At 39.3% G+C, this 23,979-nt stretch overlaps 1 long non-coding RNA gene across 1 annotated transcript; it reads left to right on the top strand.

Moving 5' to 3' along the window:
• Positions 1-1,222: 1,222 nt before the first annotated feature.
• On the top strand, positions 1,223-9,840 carry LOC119474949. Its single transcript, XR_005203688.1, has 3 exons — positions 1,223-1,300; positions 2,890-2,891; positions 9,770-9,840. It is a non-coding gene; the product is annotated as an uncharacterized LOC119474949 (long non-coding RNA).
• Positions 9,841-23,979: the final 14,139 nt, after the last annotated feature.

Here is a 23,979-nt window from a genome sequence, read left to right as displayed (position 1 = left end):
AAGAGATACATAAGAATCAGTGTTTATTTTTGTTATTCTTAAATGAAATTAAGTGAGGCCAGGCTTAGGCGTATCAAACTAGTACCGTGCTCGTCTAGTGTGAATAGAGGTGAATCAAATGGTGTTTAAAAGTTCAGACAAATGTGGTTTTCTCACATTTTATTTGATCAAAATACAGAGGAAGAAAATACATGTATTAGATTGTGTTGACTCTTTCTTTGCTACCTGTGTTTTTATTTTTCTCTTTCACATCTCCGACAATTTGTCCAACAGCTATTTTTCAATAGAACGGCGGTATGTATTCATACTTTCTGAAATGAAATGCACGGCATTTTGTTGTGAGCTGCCACAGTTACAAAGTCTAAGTGCACACTATTCTTTTATGTAGAATATTGAAATGAAAGGCCTGTTACAGCCAATTGGTATTAAATTACACTGTGACCTTTACTTCCCGACTCCACTAAACTTAACTCACATGTGGATAACAAGAAGCCTGAACTTGCTACTTGAAAAGAAATCTTCAAATATAAAACCACCTACAAAGACGGCGTGGAGAATAAACTGAAGTGAAATCTTTTTTTTTTTCTGATTTTGTTAAATCAGAACATAAGGCACATTATATGAGTTAGCCCTATATGAAGACAAATGACCCAGTAAATACAATCCACATCATTACAGATCAGTCCTAACTATGATAGAGAAGGCTTGTGCACTGGTACAGGCGTTGCAGTGTAGTAATGTTTCTAAGGGTGCTTTCAAATTTAACCTGTTTGGTGCAGTTAAAACGTTTATTTTTGCCATTTATCTAGGCTGGTCTGAAAGTCTCCAAGTGGACTCTGGTGCAGTTTATATTTGTTATTGGAAATCACTTAACAACAGAAAACAATGACAAATATTGTCCAGAAACCCTCAGTTGGCATACATTCTTGGCATCTGTTCGAAATGTACCTTAAAGGGAGATTTGTCAAGTATTTAACATTCTTATCAACATGGGAGTGGGCAAATATGCTGGCTTTATGCAAATGTATGTATACATTTATTACTGGAAATCAATTAACAACACAAAACAATGACAAGTATTGTCCAGAAACCCTCACAGGTACTGCTTTTAGCATAAAAAAATATGCTCAAATCATAACATGCAAACTGCAGTTACAGTTACAGCAACTGTCAGTGTGCTGACTTATCATAAAATGGGCATGTCTGTAAAGGGGAGACTCGTGGGTACCCATAAAACCCATTTTCATTCAGATATCTTGAGGTTAGAGGTCAAAGGACCCCTTTGAAAATGGCTATACCAGTTTTTCCTCGCCAAAATTTGTCGTAACTTTGGATCGTTATTTAACCATTTTTGCGAAAACATTAGGTTTTCTAGTTCCATGTGATACAGTATCTTCACTCTAGCTTTAAAACTGAACCCGCTGCACCCTAATAATCGCAAGTTATGTTAAAGAAATTAGTGGCATTATAACAAATTTACGTTAACGTGTTAACTTTGGCAGCCCTAATTATGATATATATTTAGTATAGTTAGTATGTGAAGTTATGTGAGTAGTTATGTGAATAGCTATAGATAGTATATTTGATTTTAGCAAGAATTCTAAACCTAAACTACTTATAAATCCATCTACACTGATGGCAGAGGCTGCCATGCAAAGTGCCAACCTGCCCATCAGGATCTAATCTAAATACTCATTCACACACCGATGGCACAGCCTTCAGGAGCATTTTGGTATTAACTGTCTTGCCCAAGGACACTTCGACATGTGGACTAGAGGAGCCGGGTATCGAACTACCAACCCTCTTATTGGTGGGCAACCCGCTTTACATCTGAGCCACGACCGCCCCTAAATCATTTGGTAACCCTGGTAACAGATAGGTCATACGGCTACATGTGATTATTTTCCCTGATCAATATAAAGCAGTTCAAACTGAGGTCTGTTGTATTGTAAACCGTGTACGTTGGTGGTCCATTGAATTCATTAAAAAGTGTGAGACCCCCCCCCCCCCCCTCCTTCCCCCCCCGGTATCCTGTGGAATTTTTTTGTACAATTTTCTCTTTTCTGTCTGTTAGTCATTATTCATAACATGTGGTGGAATTCAGTCTAATTATACACATAATGGAGGTGAGCTCTTTGTGACACAAGAGGTTACATTCCCCGAAAGACTCCAGGGGATAAGGGGAGTAACGATGAAATTAAACCGAGGGGAAATAATCAAGGAAAACCGAAGGATAGGCAAAAAATATATGGAATTTATTAAATAACCCCCAAACAAAAACAGATCGGTAGCTGCAATCCACAGTGAAATTTTCATACAAACACGTCTGCTGGCCCACTGGCACCGTTCGTAGCTCCCTCTCTCTTTTATTCCCCAGGCCCTGATAAGTGATTGGAAACAGCTGCATACGCTGCAGCTGCTATACGGGGGGAATGTGGCACCTGGAGAGGCCCATGGGAGAGCAAAAACACAGAACATCACGGCACATAACAAAAGGGAATATGTATAATAAATTTGTGAACATACACGAGCGGCAAACTCCGGTTCTGAAAAGTGAAACCAAGGCGGTGGTGCCTTAAACTTGCATTCTTTCTAACAGCCAGCAGGGGGCGCCTCCTCTGGTTGCAAAAAGAAGTCTGATTGTATAGAAGTCTATGAGAAAATGACCCTACTTCTCACTTGATTTATTACCTCAGTAAACATTGTAAACATGAGTTTATGGTATCAATCGATGGTTTCAAGTCTTCTTCAATACAGCATGATGTTCATTTAGTAAATTATCGTCCCATTTAGAGTTCATAAAAAATAGACCATAAAGCAGGGTATGCTTTAGGGCGTAGCTATGTTGTGATTTACAGGTTGCTGCCATGGCATTGTCTGGTCTGGGAGTTGTCCATTTTTTCGTATTAGAACTTTAACCCTTTGAATCTGGCACACCATGTGATATTGAATCACGTGCTACTGTACCCTTTACTCACACGTACTCGCTGTAGTCATATCACATACAGTGTCATCTTGTATTGCAGTAGCATGGGGCTGCACCAGTAAAACAGCCGGATCATATTATTTGTTAAACACACGTAACCCCTCAGTGGGGCCATTTATGAATTTCCATAGCATGCATGCAGGATAAAGGTCTTGCTGGGTTGGTGATGGAGGGGAGGGTCTGAGCTGAGTGGAGAGGGAAGGAAACACACAGTGAGGCAGGTGGTGCAGCCTCCCTGGTGGCCTCGGTCTTTGTCGGCATCAAAGCCTGTGTAAAGATGGAGAAGGGAATGCAATGCAAACTCATCTTAGGGTGACTTTGCAGCAAGGCTTGCAAGCATATCATATAGTGTTATATCATTATGTGTTATACAAAATTGAGTTTTTTTGTCTAATCCATAGTATAGTACTGAATTAACATCTTCATACGTATATCATGCTATAGTGAATAGTATTACTGCATACTATGATATCATATTGTGACATTATTTTTTCGTAGTGTATTCAAGAAATTGGTATCACGTAGCTTTGTATTGTAATAATAATTGTAAAATTACTACGAATTTCTATGGTAAATCTGCCATGATTTATCACTATGAACTGCATATGTGATGTGTGGGAACCAGGGCTGTCAAAGTTAACGCGATAATAACGCACATTTGTTTTACTGTCACTAACTTCTTTAAAGCATTTGACGCATCATAGCTTGTCACGAAGAAGGCCAAATAACGCTAGAAACTTGCACTAAATTTTGTAGAGGAAAGACTGGTATGGCCATTTTCAAAGGCTACCAGCTGTTTTCCACTGTCTTTATGCTAAGCTAAGATAAGCTAAGCTAATCAGTTGCTGGATGTAGCTTTACATTTAGTGCACAGATATGAGTGAATCATCAATGTAATCTGTCAGTAAGAAAGCAAATAGTGTATTTCCCAAAAAGTCCAACTATTACTTTAAGATGAGGTTATAATCAGCCAACATATTTAGAAGTAGTATTTTGTAACTAGTATTTAGTAGGGCGGTCCAGGTCAATGCGATAATAACGCAATAACGCAAATTTGTTTTAACGCCACTAATTTCTTTAACGAATTAATGCAACGGGCTCATTTTTAAAGCTAGAGGGAAGATACTGGCTTTTGGATGTCATACTAGCTAGTCACCAAGGAGGCTAAATAACACTCCAAACTTACGCTAAATTTTGGCGAGGAAAAACTAAACACAGTGAGGCGACACACGTCAGCTAAAACCACAATATCACTCTATATTTCACCTGCTTAGCAGTAATGTTAGCTGACCAGACGAAGGTCTCTCCATGAATCTATGCTGATCCATGAATCAATGCTGATCCTAGTGTTGGCTTTTCCTGCCTCAGCCTTCTGACTGCGGTCAGAAGGAACAGGGGAGACATCGGAGTTTTGCTTGGAGACGATATCGTTTCTCGCTGCGGAGCCCCGCCACTTCACAAGACACGGGAAACCTCTGTTGGTCTGAAGGAGCTGAAGCTTTTATTTCTGCACAAACATCCACTGTACATTCACTAGATATTCTCAGTGCTAAACTAACTCTTCTGCAGTGTGTAGTGTGCGCGCATAAACGTGAGAGTGGAGCGAGAACGAGCACAATGTGTGAGTGAAGGCAAGCAGGCAGAGGAGCAGAGTACAGCAGAGACTCCGGCCCTGGAGACCAAAGCTACGGTCTCCCCCGCGTCCTCCGACCGCGGCCAATACTGTTTACAAGACGGGCTTCACCAGATACAACTTTGGGGTTTTGGTGTTTCCGTGTAGTTTGTGTTGGATTCTGAGTCTGAACAGTGTAGCCACACACGAACGTTCATGGGACACCGACCCGGATTGATTTATACGTGTAAGAAGTTACAAACAGTCCCTTTATGTCAGCATACTGACACACTGGCAGCTGTTGTTGCCTGTTGGGCTTGAGTTGGTGACAGAGTGTCGCTGCTGGACACTACAACTGAACTCACTGCATATGTTTCATGCTTTTTTGTGTGTTTTTTATGATAATCATTCTCTCCCGTGACTGAAGTAAGGGAGTCAAAGTGCTGTTTGGCAAAGGTTTAGCTGGAATAATGCAGTAAAGTGGAGAAGCTCAAGGATACCAAAGCAGTTGATGATAGCACATAAAAAAGCAGAAATGCATTATGCAAATGTTACCATTTCCACTGCTTACAGGTGTGGAGAAAACTAAGACACAGACAGATCAGGCTATCAGCATCACCTTTGGCGCCTCAGTGTACAATATCTTCTGGTATAGAGAAAAACAAATGAGTGTGCATCATCGACAGTGGCAGTTGGCCCATAAGAGCAGCGGGAGATAAGGGAGATGTCGAGGCTGGATGGCTGAGAGGCATTGTCTGAGAAAACAACCGTGTAACCGCTCAATACCCAGAGCTCAGATTCCCGGACAGCGCCTAATAATGAATGTTCTCCTGATAATATTCTGCAGTGCTTACACTCATTTTATGAGAGCGAAGAGGGTTTCATCAAATTACACTGGCGTGTATTGTGCATGCAAAGCAACAAAGCTCTGATGACTAAACAAATGAGCGGCGGAGTGGAGTCTGCAGTCTCTCTTTCTCTCTAACCAACCGTAGAAATACACAGAAATAGGCCTCTTTTTCTTTCTTTCTGTCTTTCTTCCCTTCCTTCTCAGCACCTGTTCTCTCAGATACACCTGTGCCCCTCTGTCACTTTAACTGTTTTCATTGTTATTTTCCTCTGGTTCATAGCCACAGCCAGGGGACATATTGTAGTGCTGCAGCACACGCCAGGGCACCGGAGGTGTTTTAAAGTGGGCCGCTAACTTAATCAAAGTCAGAGGCTTCTATGTACTTGAGTCTGAAAATGATTGGTGGGAAACTGTGTCTAAAGGCAAGGAACACCTACAGTAGATAGTTTGCCAGTTCATCCTAAGGCAAACGAGTACAAACACACACCTCTGTTGGGCTGTTTAAAGCAGCAATATACTATACATTAAATCAAACCTGTTCTTTATTATTTTGGTTGCCAACCAGCCATTTGTAAAGGCACAACATGCCAATTTCAGTTTTTGTTGCTTGTATAATTCTGTCTTGGGTTGCCCTTCTTCGATATGCAGCAGGAAAGAAGGAGTGCCCAGACAAAAACCAACATTGAACTTGGCAGAACATTAAAATTTCATGCAGGAAGATGGAAGATTGGTGTGAGGTGACCGTGCTAGCCACTGACTCACTGTCTGCCCTCACTGTCTTTATCCATGTTCTGCAGCAGGTAGCCTATATATAGTACAGTGACCGGACGTCACGATTTGTCCTGGATTATACCAGTTTCAAGCTGGGTGTCCTGAGTCCCGCACTTAACATTTATCATGTTCTGTCCCTCATAATTACCTAACCAAATATAAAAGCAAACAATGCACCACGCACCTGAATTCAACACTTTTTTTCTGTGTGTGTCAATTAGGGATTGAGACCGGTCTTCGTGTCCCGTGTGAAACCAGAAGTCAACGTTGATTTATTTGTCACGTAAGTTTCGTACTAAAGTAACGCCACTTCGAGAGTTATTTTAAGCCAAACCACGATTTCTCCTAAACCTAACCTAACCTAAAAGATTAGGCAACTAAGTAGTTTTGTTGCCTAATCTTAACCAAGTCGATCTTTTCCTAAGCCTAACTAAGTAGCTTTCTTGCCCTAAACCTGAGGAAGTTGTTTCCTGTGAAGATGGAAGTCTTTTTTGAAAATGCAAATAATGAACGGAAATTGACACGTGTTGCTGGACATTCGTAGGAAAACGAACGAAAAAGCAGGAATAACTTTTTCGTCAGATATCATACGAATCGTTGTACGAGAATATGTTGACCACAGCAGTTACAACCCATACAGCCGGGACCTCCTGCCTGCACACGGCTCTGAACACAGAGATGTCTGAGCGAGCGGCTAGCAGCTAACGGTGCTAACAGCGCTAAACAACGGTGCTGAGAGAGCTAACAGTTTTAACCAGGGAGGGAACCGGAGGCTTCCGCGACCATGCGGTCCCGCCACCACTGTATGAGCACTGTGCAGTGCGGCGACGATTAAGCTAACTTTAAGTATCGCTTTAAGGGTACCGGTATTGATAATGGCATCGTCATTTTTTAAACAATACCCAGCCCTAGTGTTAATCAATCAATGTGTCCTTGTCATGGCTGTTGCTATGACGCCTGCGACTCTTTCTGACAGAACCTCGGTTAGTATGCTAACGGTTAGCTGAAGCTGTCATGCTGAAGAAAAAGACAGTCATTACTTCGTAAAGTACCCCTCAACGAGAATGCTGCATTGTGCACAGAATACATTTTCGGATGCGCACAATGCAAATGCCGATATAAAAGATAACTGGCGGATAATTTGTCATAGTTGGCCATTTAGCCGGCAGCCTGCGCTTGTGCACACTGGCAAATACCATGTGTTTTTTTTTTTTAAAAGGTATCTGACAATCAGTAATTATGTTATATTACACCAATGCAATCCTTGTGTTTGTGTTTGCTAGTGTTATTATACAGTTTTCAAGTAACTATTGGGAGACCAAACATCATTTTTCATCTGCTGAGGCGCTGTCCATGGTGTTGAAAGGTGCTCTCGGTAGATGTGCCAAGCACTGAAATAATGGTCCCCCATCCTGATAAAAACTCCCATGGTGTGTGCATAAGTGCATACCTGTGTCTGCATGAACTTGCGGTACAGTTAAGGTTGTCTGAAAAAATGATCACCCTGATATAGGCTATAGTGTTTGCACACATGACAGATGGGCAGCTGCATGAATAAGCAAATAAAAAGTCTTCTTATTACAATGAGATCAATCAGCTGGAAAGCACAAATAGATGTTAGTTCAGCCTGCTCCGTGTTCACTAAGCCACGGCCACTCTTGAGCGATCCAATGAAATCTGAAGGATTACATTTCGTTCCCCCTCGTAAACACAGCTTATTGTGTTTCACCCAGAAATGCGTCACATTATAGATGGTAAAGTCGCTTTAAAAGTCGCTTCACTGTGCCTTTAAAACCAGTGTTGATTGCAGGACACAATATTGTCTGTTTTTCAGTTATCAGCTTTTCTTATAGGGCAACACTTTCCTTCTTTATAAACAATCACAAGTCAATTTATATGCATATGGTTCCACAACTGGCCCTGGTCCTGAAATCAACACTTTGCTGGGCATCTACTGTATATGCTCAATGTAAGTATTGAGTTTATCATTAATTTGGTTCAAAGTAACAGCATATATCAATCAATATGTAAATCAGCTGTTGACTGGATGTTAAATAAAGAAGCAGACACGATGGCTGGGTAAAACTGAAACACCTAACATTCCATAAACACCTTGCCCATCTCTGCACTCAACATTCAAAAGCACTACAGTGCACTTATCTACCTTGTATTTACACTTACAGCTAGTTCACAGCCAAACACAAATGGCAGTGAGTCAGAACCTCTCCACAATAACTTAGTCAAAGCACTTTACTCCCTAGGAAGCCCTCTGCATGCATTTGCTAAGAATCACTCCAATAGCAGACACAGCGACTGAAATCACGCTCACTGATTGAAAACATTATTACATTTCTCTCACCTCTGTGCACAAATATTTTTCTCTGCTCTGCATTTCAAGCCAACAGGTGTGCAAGAGGCCAGTTTGGGAAGAAAAATAAATAGATACCCACCAACAAAAACCCCCAAACTTTAGCATAAAGTCCAAGGACTTACAATTGTAAGCTTCTTGGCAGAATTATTTACAACAGAAACAACTTGCAAACACTTTTAGTGAGCTAGAATGTCGATGTTTTTTTTGTTTGACGTAATTTCAAATGCAGAGTCAAAGATCTTTACCCAAAGTTCATTGAAGGGAACTGATCTAAACTCTATCTATCTATTCATCTATCTTTAGCAGGGAATTCCAGACGTCCCTCTCCCCAGTAACGTTTTCCCAGCTCTTCCTGGGGGACCCCGAAGCGTTCCCAGGCCAAATGAGATATATAATCTCTCCAGCGTGTTCTGGATCTACCTCCAAAGGGAGGTGTCCAGGAGGCATCCTGATCAGATGTCCGAACCACTTCTGCTGGCCACTTTCGACGCGAAGGAGCAGCGGCTGTACTCCGGATGTCTGAGCTCCTCACCCTATCTCTAAGGCTGAGCCCAGCCACCCTATGAAGAAAACTAATTTTGGTCACTTGTATCCACGATCTCGTTCTTTCGGTCATTACCCAAAGCTCATGACCATAGATGAGGGTTGGAACGTAGATGGACTGGTAAATCGAGAGCTTTGCCTTCCGGCTCAGCTCCCTTTTCACCACAATGATCCGGTACAACACCCACATAATTGCAGCCTGTCCATCTCCCGCTCCGTTTTACCCTCACTCGTGGACAAGAATCGGAGATACTTAAACTCCTCCCCTTGGGGCAGTGACTCACTCCCAACCCGGATGGCGCAATCCACCATTTTCTGGCAGAGAGCCATAGTCTCAGACTTGGAGGTACTGACTCTCATCTCGACCGCTTCAGGCTGCAAACCGCCCCAGTGCGTGCTGAAGGAATGCAAGAAGTAACGTGATGTTCGTATGTTGCAGACATAAGTAATGGTGTGGAGGGGAACTACAAAGCTTTTGACTTTAACACTAGAGGGTTTATGTTCTGTCTCATACAGGAATTCATGATGACAATCTTTTCCTAACCATAACCAAATGTTTTTTGTTGCCCATCACTTAGCATACGTTAACCATACTTCAATGCCAGGATTTCAATCTTTCTTTAAAGCTGAAGGAAGTTTTTCCTCGCCAAACTTTTGCGAAAGTTTGGAGCGTTATTTAGCGTCCTTCGCGACTAGCTAGTATGACATCCAGAAGCCAGTATTTTCACTCTAGCTTTAAAAATGAGCCCGCAACAACCTAAAAATTGCAAGTTGCGTTAATTCATTAAAGAAATTAGTGACGTTAAAACAAATTTGCGTTATCACGTTAACTTTGATATCCCTTTTGGTTGCCTGAATACAACCACATCTTAAAGCAATAGTTCAACATTTTGGGAAATATACTCTTTGCTTTCTTGCTGACAGTTAAATGACATTGATACCTCACTCATATCTGTGCACTAAATGGGAAGCTACATCCATCAACCAATTAGCTTAGCTTAGCATAAAGACAGCTGGAAACAGCTGGTAGCCTTCATTTTTGCTAACATGAGCTAACTGGCTGCTTGCTGTCGCATCACATAGGCATGAAAGTGATACCTATCTTCTCACCTAACTTCCAAAAAGTTTCCTTTATTTCATTTGTGTCAGTGAAATTCAATGCTGCTGTGATTTAGGTATTGCACATTCAATTTATAGTGTGAGATTATTACATTTCAGACTGGCTGTAAATTTCCTTATCATCGCATTTACACTGTTACAGTCAAACTGCCGAATGTTCCTCGAGGTACTTTTTTTATTCTCTCTCTTTATACAGTATATAAATCCAATTTTATTTCGCTCTCTCCTCTTTTAGTTCATAGCCCTTAGACCCACGGGAGGCAATTAGAAAATCGTAAGACTTCACCTGATTGCTCTTTAATTAGCTCCCCTGAGTCTGTTGCTTGTTAAATGAGCCAATAGCAGATATAGTCACCACTTGAGCCTTCAGTGGCAACTCTGAGCGGCTGGACGGAACAATAGATGCCTCACTCACAGGTTTGGCAGCATTTGTTTGTGATATCTCACTCGAATCACATGGGTCTAAGTGGTAGATTTAACCCTTTCACTTCTCCACAAAGAGCTCCTCTCTCGTGTATTTCCCCGGCGAATTGATTTACATTGAATTAGCAGTGACGAATGAGGAAATATTTAATGGTCCGCCGTGCTGCCGTGGAACACTTTTCAGATCCTTTTTACATAGACGCATGCGAATCCTCTCCATAAATCCTTTAGTGGTTGAGCTAAAAGGCTTTCCAACTGATCAGGCAAGGAAGACAATTGAGTCAAGTGGTAGAAAGAATAATTGCACATTGCAGGCTAAAGCCAACAGTCTGAAAATGATTGATGGTGTTTCTCTCTTATTCCAAATAGCACAAAGAGCCTACGGTTCAGAAATTGCTAATGAACAGTAGGAAAGAGTGCGCGCTGCATCAATCTGCTCTCTACCTCCAATCCTGTCATGTTAATCATACGGTGACGTCCTCCTCTCGCACCATTCTCCAACTTGCTTCATGAAAGTTTGCAAATCTATTTCTGCCGCGCAATTCAATAGACCATAGTGTGCCGGCTGATTGAGATAGATGTGTCGAAGGATGAGAGGGAAAACTAATAACCACCTTCCTGGGGATACGCTGAGAGAATTATTGACTATATATATTATATATATATATATATATATACATATATATATATAATATGTATATATTTTCTGCTTTTCCAACAGCTTTAATCATGCATGGACTATATCTGACTTTGAGGCATTGCTTACATATGTCACAAACATTTTCTTCATTGGACAAGACTAGCAAGTTAACATCATCTCTATGGGTTTATTATCATGCAAATAGCACACTTGGATGGATGAAGCAGACTTAATTTTTTCCTGCCTCCTGCCAGGTATAAAGACACACTAAGGTAACTATGTTTCTACTCGTCAGCAGCTTTAATCAACAGTTAGATTACCTCAAGACCTGTAAAGTGAGGTCCCTGGCCAACCCTTTACCACCTATCTGTGGTATCCATGTAATTTATGACCGAATTTATAGCCATACAACATCAACTTTCTCCAAAAATTCTGTTCCCTATAAAAAATATGTGCATGCACAGCCAAACGAAAATAACAAAAACATAATTTTAACCTAAATGAAGAAAGTTACACTTGACGGATGCAGTACTTTTTGTATTTAAGAGATATCTGCGTTCTTTCAACCCAGTCGCCAGAAAATTATTTTGGCATTGTACGTTTCTACAAAACACGGATACGTTGAATGTCGATGTTTCTGAACCAAAAATATGTTTCATATCAGGCTCGTATCATGCTTGCAGAAACGTACAATGCCACGTGGTTAAAGTTGTGAAATGATAGATTAAGTTTAGGCAACACAAACACCTTGGTTGGTGGGAAAAAAAATCATGGTTTGTGTTCAAATAATAATGTAACAATGTAACGTAACAACGTGATGTAAGAACATAACATAAGAACATAACATAACAATGTATTGTAACAATGTAACATAACAACATAACGTAACGTATCGTAACATCACAATGTCACATAATGTAACATAATGTAACATAACAGTGTTACGTAATAACGTAACGCAACAACGTAATGCAACAACATAATGCAACAACGTAATGCAACAATGTTACGTAACAGCGTAATGTCACAACGGAACGTAACATAACAACGTATCATAACAATGGAATGTAACATAACAACTTAACGTAACAACACAATTTTTGGCCACTTTGGGGCAGCAGAAACAAGTTGTGGACACAAGCCTGACAAATTATCATCAGTTAAAGCTAGTATGACATGGTTGGTACTAGTGGATTCCTTAGTTATTTTTTTGTTTCATATGATGCCAGTATCTTCACTCTAGCTTTAAAACTGAGTCTGCTGCAACCTCCGAAAGATTGATTGCGTTAATGCTTTAAAGAAATTAGTGGCATTAAAACTAATTTGCGTTAACGCATTATAATCGCGTTAACTTAGACAGCCCTGATAAATAACCAAATAAGGTTGGTTGGCTGCATTTCAGATATTTGCATCTTACTTTAAACTGCATGAAAACTACTATTTCTCAAACACATTTTTCACAAAGCACATAGTAAAACAACAAGCACACAAATCCTGTTCTGTTTAATACACAGTGCTGGACAGTGGTGAATGACGGAAGATTCCCAGCGACACCGTGACCCGGATCATGTCAGCCTATCAGCTCACTGTCGCCTCCAATTAGTTCCCATCACATTGCTGGATGCCCTGTCTGCTCGCACAATATGTATCCCATCATCATGTAACTTTTTTATTAGAGTGTGGACAGACTGAGACAGGAGCAGCTGGCACGTCCGCATGGCTCCAGTGGAAAAAAAAAAATAGTCTTTAATAAAAGCCCTCCTCCTCCTGAATGTCAGCATACCTGCAGCTGATCAATAATTGGGTCCGTGTGGTAATTACATTAGGATTGAAAATTAAATTAGGGAGTTAAGAGAGATGTGGATGTCAGTCGAACTCGTTAAAGCTAATTAACCGCTGGTGTCTGAACCTTCCAATCAGTAAAATAATCCACTTGCATACAGTCTATTATGGGCTAGATTAATTAGTTCGGAGGCGTGAAAGCTCCTGGTGAAATTCACACACATACACACAAACCTAGACCAAACTTCACTCAAACAATGCAAGGAAGATGAGTTGTTCTTTCCTGCCACTTATAATTTGAGATGCATTTGTACACGATTCAAATGCTCCTCACAGTTCTGGAAATCCACCGTAGCTGCTGATGAAAATAGCATATGGGTATCATCGTTATACGTGGAAACTATACCGTGCGTCTGTTCTGACAGACGCACGGCCTGGTTTGTTTTTATCCCCAACGTGCTGAGAAGTAATTACTTAAAATGTATCACTGACAATCTCTCCAACAGTTCTCTTTACCTCAAGGTACCTGCTACTCTTCAGCAAGCACTATAATTATCTGTCTAACTCTTACGCTGTAAATCATTTTAATCATATTAATTAAGTTTTTGTTTGCTACGTGGTAATGTCGTTTTCCTCTAATTAATTACAGTTGAAAGATGCAGTAAACTATAAAAGATATCTGTGTTCTTTCAACACAGTCGCCAGAAAGTCGCCATTTTTCTACAAACCACGGATACGTTGAATGTCGACGTTTCTGGACCGAAAATATGTTTCATATCAATCTTGTATCACGCTTGCAGAAACGCACAATGCAACGTGGTTTAGCATGAAACGATTGGATAGGTTTCGGCAACAAAACCACTTGGTTAAGGTTGGAAAAAAAGACCATGGTTTGTGTTTAAATAATAACGTAACAACGTAATGTAACAAGTAACAATGTAACATAACATAACAGCGTAACGTAATAGCGAAACGTAACAGCGTAACGTAACAGCATAATGTCACAGCGTAACGTTACAACGTAACCTAACAATGTAACCTAACAATGTAACAATGCAACGTAATGTAAGGATATAATGTAATAACATAATGTAACAATGTAATAACACAATGTACATAACAATGTAATAAAACAATGTAACGTAACATTGTAACAAAACGTAACAATGTAGCATAAGTTATTGTAACAATGTTACGTTACAATAGGCCATAACGTAAAATAATGTAATGATGTATACATAACAACCACCCATAGCGGATAGCTTATGTAATGTTACGTAAAAAGCAAAAAAGTCAACATCAACTTTTGATTTCCCATGGGACACAAAGTGCAGAGAAGTAATTACTTAAGATGTATCATTGACAATCTCTCCAAGCATTCTCTTTACCTCAAGGCACCTGCTACACTTCAGAAACCACTATAATTATCTGTCTAACTCTTATGCTGTCAATCATTTTAATCATATTAATTAAGCATTTGTTTGGTAATGTGGTTTTTGAAAGAAAATATATCTCAGTTTTACATTCACAAAACCTCACATTTACTCGATGATGATAATAACTGTATCATTTTATTTGCTACTACTAGTCTGGCTCCACTTCTTGATGCCTTAGTGAGAGAAGATGATGGAATAGACAGTTTAATTTCAAAACTGAATCCTTTTTTATCACTTGAAATGAGAAAAGAGAAGTGCCTGACTGCTGCTGACTGCAAGCCTGTGTATTGATCTAATGAAGGCTGTTTTATTCCATCCTGCTTTGCCTGCTGAGAATCCTTTTGGATTCAAAATCAGTTTCTGTTTTGTTTCAGTCATTAGGTGCTCAAAAAATTCTCAAATAAGATGTGTTTTAAGATGGATCAGAGACCTCCCAAAGAAAGTAATTGTTCTTGTGCTTCTAAATATACTGCACCACCAAGTCCTCCTACCTAGAGGACAAAATAGGTTGTCTTTGGGTTATAACATGCCTGTTATAAAAATGATTCATATCAGTATTTTTCTAATCTGCACCTCTATGCTTAAGGTTGGTTAGATACCAACAGGCACGGCAATACACTGGGGTTAGGTGGTGCTATAACCACGTCACAACTCTGTGTAGCCCCAGTTAAGCCCCCTCAAGCAGTTAATAACTAGCCATTGTGTTCCCAATTCGATCCCTGGCTCGTGCAGCTTGTGTACCCAGTGACGTATGTGTGTGTGTGTGTGTGCTTGGGCGTATCTGGTGTGTGTGCATGGGCACATTAGGCCACATTAGCGATGGACCGTTTTCTGATCATGACAAGAGTGCGGGTAGAAAATGTAAGGGCTACGTTGTTATTCAGATGTTATTGTGATAACATAAGTTTCTTTCTTGTGTATTATAAACCGTATGGATGTAGCTATGAGCGAGACGATTTTTAGTTGTGATAACATTAGGGCTGTCAAAATGCAATAACGTAATCAATCGTTCATATGCTGTAGCAGGCTCAGTTTTTAAAGCTAGTGGGTGAAGATACTGGCGTCATATTAAACTAGAGAACCTAAAGAATCCATTGGTACCAACCATGTCATACTATTGTGTTGCGAAGGAGGCTAAATAATGCTCCAAACTTATGCTAAATTTTGGTGAGGAAAAACTGACCATTTTCAAAGGGGTCCCTTGACCTCTGACCTTAAGATGTGTGAATGATCATGGGTTCTATGGGTACCCACGAGCCTCCCCTTTACAGACATGCCCACTTCATGATAATCACATGCAGTTTGGGGCAAGTCATAGTCAAGTCAGCACACTGACACACTGACAGCTGTTGTTGCCTGTTTGGCTCGAGTTTGCAATGTTATGATTTGAGCACATTCCTTTATGCTAAATGCAGTACCTGTGAGGGTTTCTGGATGATATTTGTCATTGTTTTGTGTTGCTAATTGATTTCCAATAATAAATATATACATATGTTTGCATAAAGCAAGCATAATTGTCCACTCCCATGTTGATAAGGGTACTCGATACCTGACAAATCTTTCTTTAAGATAAATTTGGAACAGACAAAAAAATGTGTGATTAATCATGATTTGATATTTTAATCACCTAACAAAATGAAACATAAAAAGAAATCAAATTCTTTTTCATTAGAAAACACTCTGTTCAACATTATTTATAATCCCCGATGTTGTTTGTACGTGTATCATCCCGATTTGGAGTGCTTGCTCAGCACAACAGAGATATAACAGAAGTGCAAGTTAGACATGTAATTGCAAATGTAAAGCCCTTTCTATTCCAAATTTGTGCTGCCTTGTAGTATGAGATTAGGTAAACAAGTTGGCAGCAACGGATGAGATTGGACTGTTAATGGCCCGCTGATAGTGACTGTGGCTAGCAGATGAAAAATGAAAAAAAGAGCTAATTACATTTCCCTTGGCATGGAAAAGACGGAAATTGAAAAATTAACTAATGATACCTTATAACACCGCTAGATTCCATAGCGAGCTAATTATGAAAGCGTATGAGGAGGTGTCCAACTGCTCGGCTCATCTCGCACATACCAGCCGCATCCATGCATTGTGTGAGCTGTCATGCAGCAAGAAGCGGTTTACCCTGGACAAATTGCATTTTTCAAATTCAGAACCGTCCTCGTGCGCCTCGAGGTCACTTATTGCATTTCTTTCTTTCATCTGAGAGAATCACGAGTCTGCTGTCTTTGTTTGGTTCCTCATAATTTGCACCCAGACACACAATCTGTGTGTGTGTGTGTGTGTGTGTGTGTGTGTGCTTTGCTGCTGTGCTGAGGTGGCTCTTAATAACTGCTCTAATTTCTCATAACCCAGAAAAAGGTCACACACTAAGATGTCAGCATCAAAAACAATAACAGGAGGCAATTTTTGAACCCTGGCCCTATTCTCTCCCGCTCTTGTGGCTTGATTATCATTTCAACTCTGGTGGCCCTTTATTGCTATTGTGACATTTTTTAAATAATAATAATGAAAAACAGAAAAAAATCCATTTATTGTATTATGGTCAGATTACTTAAGAAACATGGTAAGAAACATTATCCCAGCCTTACTGTGTGCTTTCATGGCTGGGAGCGTTTGAGTGCATATCTCAAATGCTTGCATGTGATTCTACGGTAACACTTTATAATAACAATCAATTATATATGGTAAATTGATAGTTAATTAAACTTAGATAACAGTTATTTTACTGTTAACAAGCAACAAAATGATAATTAATAATGTTTACTAATAGTTAATAATGCTATAATTTATGTTATTTTATCAGTTTATTGTTGTACACATTTTTAGGGCTGTCAAATTTAACGTGATAATAACCCTTTAACGCAAATTTGTTTTAACGCCAATAATTTCTTTAACGCATTAATCCAACTTGTGATTTTTAGGTTGTAGTGGGCTCAAAAAAAGCTAGAGTGAAGATACTGATATCATAAAAATAGAAAACCTAAGGAATCCATTGGTACCAACCATGTCATACTAGCTTGCGGTAAGGAGGCTAAATAATGCTCCAAACTTCTGTTAAATTTTTACAAGGAAAAACTGACATGGGCATTTTCAAAGGGGTCCCTTGACCTCTAACCTCAAGATATGTGAATGATCATGGTTTCTCTGGGTACCCACGAGTCTCCCCTTTACAGACATGCCCACTTTATGACAATCACACGTGCAGTTTGGGGCAACATAGTCAAGTCAGCACACTGACACACTGACAACCGTTGCTGCTTGTTGGGCTGCAGTTTGCCATGTTATGATTTGAGCATATTTTGTATGCTAAATGCAGTACCTGTGAGGGTTTCTGGACAATATTTGACATTGTTTTCTATTGTTAATTGATTTCCAATAATACATATATTGCATAAAGCAAGCATATTTGCCCACTCCAATGCTGATAAGAGTATTAAATACTTCACAAATTTGTCTTTAAGGTACATTTTGAAGAGATAAAATGTGATTCATTTGTGATTAATCATGATTAACTATGGACAATCATGTGATTAATCGTGACTACATATTTTAATCGATTGACATCCTTAAACATTTATATATACTAAATATATAAGTGTCTGTTAAAGTTTAAGATATTATTTGTAAACCTTAAGAAATTGTTTGGAACACTTTTATAAACATTACATAGATTGCTATTTGTAACACTTTGTTAATGGTTAATAATTGGTTTGTAAACCATCTATAAACATTATTTGGATGGCTATTATAAAGTTGCAACTGATGATTATAATACCTTGTTAAATGGTTAATAAATACTTTGTTAAGCATCTATAAACATTATTTAGATAGATAGTAAATACTTTGTCAATGGTTAATAATTGGTTTCTGGTCCATCTATCTATGTAATGTTTGTAAATGTTTTGCAAATATTATTTTAAATGTTTATAAATCATTTGGTAATCACAAACTAATACTTAATATAGTTTAAAATGTTATGATGTGTGCAACAATTAACTGATAATAAATTATTTACTAATGTAATAACAATGCAATTGTTATTGTCTCTTATTGGCTATGATACAATATAGAATATATAACTAGTTATTTCATATTACACAAAGTAATGAGGAAATAACAGAAATTATAGCATTTCTAATAATTACTAAACATTATTAATTACGATGTAATTGTTTATTAACAGTATAATAACTATTAACTAATTTTAATGATGGTTATTATAAAGTGTTACCGATGCTGCACGATGTGATACTTTTGGTTCGTGTTGAAGTCCAGATTCAGTGTATTTTTCAGTTCTTGTTCCATCTCTGGGATTTAATCAACTCAAACCACAAAGCTCAGCTGAAGTTCTCTTTGTCATGCTGACCCCACAATCTGAGCCACGACATCCTTCTCTTTCAGACAAGAGTCTGGAGCTAATGCTGCAAGCTGGGAAGCCACTTTGGGTTGTTCCCCTTAAGGCATAATTACAAAAGAGGAAAAGAAAAGGTGCCGTGGGTAGCACTACCTTGGGCTATGCTCAGCTCTGACCATCTGTTCCCTCTACAGGAAATAATGGAGCCTGAGGGATGGTCGCCGGCCTGATCGGAGAGCAGGTCGAAGACGATGAGAAGGTTGTTGGTGTTGTACCGCAGTCTGACTCGGCAGGATTCTGTTGACCTCTGCTTGGCGTGATGTGAGATTACAGTCTCAAGCAAGGAACAAACTCTCAGAAGACTTTCTCTGAGTGTTGTTGGTGAGATGAGCGATGTGGACTAAATAAAATGAGTGCATCTTGTCCTTGTGACGGCAAGTCATGAATTCTAATACTCATATCAAATTAATTGCCATTAATTGCCACATTTGCATCAGATGGAACAACAGAAAGACTGTAGACCTCCCCTGTCTGGGGACTCCCAACTCTGCAAGCCAGTGGGTCAAAAAAGGTAGGGTCCTCAGGCCTGAGGTAGCGTCACTTCCGTTAGGGTCCCTAAAATTGAAACTCATCACTTGCTTATCCGTCACAAAGGTATAAAAGCAAGTAAGATTACTCAAGTTTGCTCAGGATGACCGAGTACTGTAACTTTTACAGCCATGCTAGCAGCTCTTTTAGGCTTTATTTAGGCACAGCAGTGCCTTTATACCTAAATGCTAACGTTACAATGCTAACATTAACATGTTCACCATCTTAGTCAACCCGTTCTCACTCCCAACTCGTCAAACATCGCCGATTTGGCAGCGCCCCTTGGCATTGGAAACTGACACGCAGAGGTATCCTTTAGCAACAATCTGTGAAGAACCAGGCTTTCAATTAACTCCAATGTAAACCCACCCACAGTATCATTCGACGGTCGGAGCAAGTGACGTAGTATTAATAGCGTTGAAAGTCCGCAAAGGGCGGGAGGGAGTTGTGGTGGATGGGTCAAACAAACACAAGACTTAGTAAGTGGTTGTGTTGCCTTAACCTAACTTCCTGTGAAAACGGAAGTTTATTTTGAAAAGACTCTATGTCCTACTAGGACGATGGGCCTAATGGATGCGGAAGATCGCCAGAGGATCCGGGTACTTTACCAGACGGAAGTCGAGCCATTTCGGCATCATGCGCCACTGAGCAACTTTCCAACGCTGAATCCAGTTCTCTTAATACATCCATGTGTGAATGTAATATCTTAGGCATTTCCTGGTGGCCCCTGATTGGTTGACACTGGATCTGGGCGGGAACATTTTAAGCCCAAGAAATGTTGTCGGACGATTTTCTGCCCAATTGAGCGGCTGGATTACGTCGATAAAAACTAGCTTGGGTGGGTTGACAAAATTTTGGCCTGGTTTGTCATATTGCAGATGTTTTTCTTATTTTGTTTTCAATATTCATATGCTTTTCTGGCTAATAATGATGTTTTTGAACCAACCTGGCAACACTTCAGTAGCTAAAAGGCTACTTGACCAGGCTACTCCGCCTGTCAGCAGCGATGGCTAGATAAACAGTTTGCAGAAAATAGTATTGCGTTTTAAGATTACAGGAATGTCTGTCGTAATATCCTATATATTCTTAAATTTGAGTACATTCTTTGTACCTAAAAATATAAGGTTATTTTCGACCTGCAGTTCCCAAGGAAGCCGCCAACAATAGTTACATTATTGTAGGTAATATTGTATACTATTTCTTTATCGTGCATAATTTACTACTAGACAGAATATTTCTCTACTTTTTGTCAGTTGTGTAATGCTACTTTAAGTCCTCAGCAGGAAGGGAACATTTTGAAATCTGGTTAAATAAAGCTCTTAAGGAAAAAAGGCAGCTAACGTAACGTACAGGTGAAGGGTTAGCCTGTCTGGATTCCACAGAAAATATGAGTTAGAACTCAACATACAGTATATAAAGAATATTACAACAACAAAACAATAAGGAACACAATCATGACAGTGTACAGAAAATTATTATTTTATTTTAAGATTAGATGCTCTTCAATTAAAGAGTAGCAGACGTGTAAAGCTAACAAGATTTATAGAAGAACGGGCGCCTGGGTTAGCTCAGTTGGTAGAGCGGGCGTCCATGTATTAAGGCTTGGTCCTGACCGCGGCGGCCCGGGTCCGAATCCGGCCTGTGGCCCTTTCTGCATCCACTCTCTCTCTCTCCCCCCTTTCAAGACTCTATCCACTGTCCTGTCATAAAAAAAAAAAATGGAAAAATGCCCCCAAAAAAATAACTTTAAAAAAAAAGATTTATAGAAGAACATTTATATTTTCACAGAATAAACAACCTTGAAATAAAAGAACCACACTAACAACTCTGCTATTGTCTTTCTTGACAATTGCACAAAAAAAAAAAGTTACGGCCTTGTCCAACTTGATTCTCCTCCGTAGAATAATCTCTCACTTGGACATGTCTGGGGGGAAGGTCACAGTGAGTATTTTAACTCTGGTGCTGTGCCCGGCTGTGGCGTTCACGGCCACTGGTGTGAGTCAGCAGCACCCGGGCACTGGTGGTCGCTCAGATTATCCTCCTTCTCTGTAAGACTGGAGACTTTGGCTTTGGCCAATGACTGAGGAGCAGTCAGAGAAGATTTATTAAATCAGGTTTGATGTAGTCGCTCCACCCTGGCCCAGCTTGTAAGGCATGAAATGGTCCAACACACACCGAAATTGAAGTTGGTGTGTGATCGGCCAATGGGAGTTTAGCTCAGAGAGGAGACACGAGACTGAGCAGCTTCAACTCATTTCACATCAGAATACTTGGTCCTCTCTTCATAACTTGTTTCATAAATTATATTTGGAGAAATTAACCATATATATATTGTTAAGAAGCTGTAAAGACAATGTGGCCTTTACTAAAACAGTATTTCCATAGTAATTATAAGTTTTTATGGACATAAAAATCTTTATAAAAATATGGGTAACAATTTAATAATCTCTAGATTATCAACATTATCATTCATAAGCAGTATATACAATTGCTTTATAACATTTATTTATTTATAACATGCACCCTCACAAAACACAAATTAACGTATTACATGAAATGTAGTTGTAAGCACATACAAGGTCATGTTTTAAGTGTATTAAATGTTACAAACAAACACGGGACTCTCACTCAGGCTGCCGGCGTTGGTGCCCCGTGTGAAACCAAGTTAACGTTGTACTTCGACAAATCATGATCTTTTTTGTAACCCTAACCAAGTTGTTTTGCTGCCTGAACCTAATCGTGTGCGTTGACCACGACCTTTTCACAACGTTAACCACGCGTGAACCTTCTCCGTCAAGATACTACTCAAAAGGCTGCCCGATGCCGGGAGCTTCTGCCCAAGTGGCAAAATATGACAAGATCATGTTGAGTGTGTTATAAACAATGATGTGTTTCTATAAACTGCTTATTTCATTTCATTTTTTATTTCTTCCGCTCACGGTAGTGCATAATAAAAGAAAAAGAGTTGTGTTTCTATTGATAATTATTTCTTTTTCCATATTCCATGAATGAAAAGGAGCAGGAAGAAGAAAGAAAATCACATTTTGCCTGCTCCTTTTTAAAAACATAAATAAACAATAGAAATAGGTCTGTCAGTTACTCTTACTTAACATATAAACAACTAAGGATATTTAATTATTTAAATCTTTTTTAAACATTTAAAGGGTTACCAACGATTTTGTAATAAAGCATGAACACATTTGTAAATATTAGGGCTGTCAAACTTAACACGATAATAACGCGTTAGCGCAAATTCGTTTTTTAATGCCACTAATTTATTTAACACTTTATCGCAACGATTTTCAGGTTGTAGCGGGTTCAGTTTTAAGGCTATAGTGAAGAAGATGGTAACTAATGAAACAAGACAACCTAATGAATCCATTGGTACCAACCATGTCATACTAGGAGAAAAAAATGGCATGGCCATTTTCAAAGGAACTTGACCTCTGACCTCAAGATATGTGAATGGAAATGGGTTCTATGGGTACCCACGAGTCTCCCTTTTACAGACATGCCCACTTTATGATAATCACATGCAGTTTGGGGCAAGTCATAGTCAAGTCAGCACACTGTCACACTGACAGCTGTTGTTGCCTGTTGGGCTGCAGTTTGCCACCATATGTTTTATGCTAATGCAGTATCTGTGAGGGTTTCTGGACAACATTTTTCATTGTTTTGTGTTGTTAATTGATTTGCATTTTTTGCCCACTCCCATGTTGATAAGAGTTTTAAATACTTGCTACAAATCTCCCTTTAAGGTACATTTTGAACTGATAAAAAATGTGCGATTAATTGCAATTAAGTATGGACAATCATCATTAATTGTGATTCATATTTTAATCGATTGACAACCCTAAAATATATGCAAGGCCTCTTCCTCATACAGTATGTGATGCTTGTATTCTCGCCTTGTCTGTACACATTTCTTTCTGTTCAGTCTTGAGATCACCTGACTCAGTTAACAGAATATGATGGCCTAGGATTGTGTTTTGTCCCTTCCGAGTCTATATATCCGGACACTAAATGATTAACTACTGATTTATTCTTGCAAGAGCGAACTATTGATAAATACAGATCCATATCATTTTCACAGCTTGCCTCAGTAATGGAACACACAACGTGGTAAAGTTCAACGAAACTTCTTTTATCGAGCTGATCTTATTTTCCAATCGGCTAGACAAGATTTTGCATTAATGGGATTCTGTTAGAGGCATTAATAAAAAGATATTACTGTATGGATTACTGTCCCGCCATGCGTCTCTGGGACCTCCGAGCCCAAAATGAGTAATGATTTTCTCATGCGTCCCACAATACTATCACTGGGAGCATCCTTCCTATGTATAGTAGATATAAAATATTACAATACGCTGTGTATTTTTGGATCTATATATTGCCCGGACGTACACAGGATCTTATCCTGTCTGCTGCTTGCCAACAAAAGGTATAAACTAATGCCATCAGGGCTTATGGAAGCTCATAACTGGACTGGTGA

This window comes from Sebastes umbrosus, chromosome 16 (genome assembly GCF_015220745.1).
Source record: "Sebastes umbrosus isolate fSebUmb1 chromosome 16, fSebUmb1.pri, whole genome shotgun sequence".
Lineage (NCBI taxonomy): Eukaryota > Metazoa > Chordata > Actinopteri > Perciformes > Sebastidae > Sebastes > Sebastes umbrosus.
This window is presented reverse-complemented; position numbering and strand designations above follow the sequence as displayed.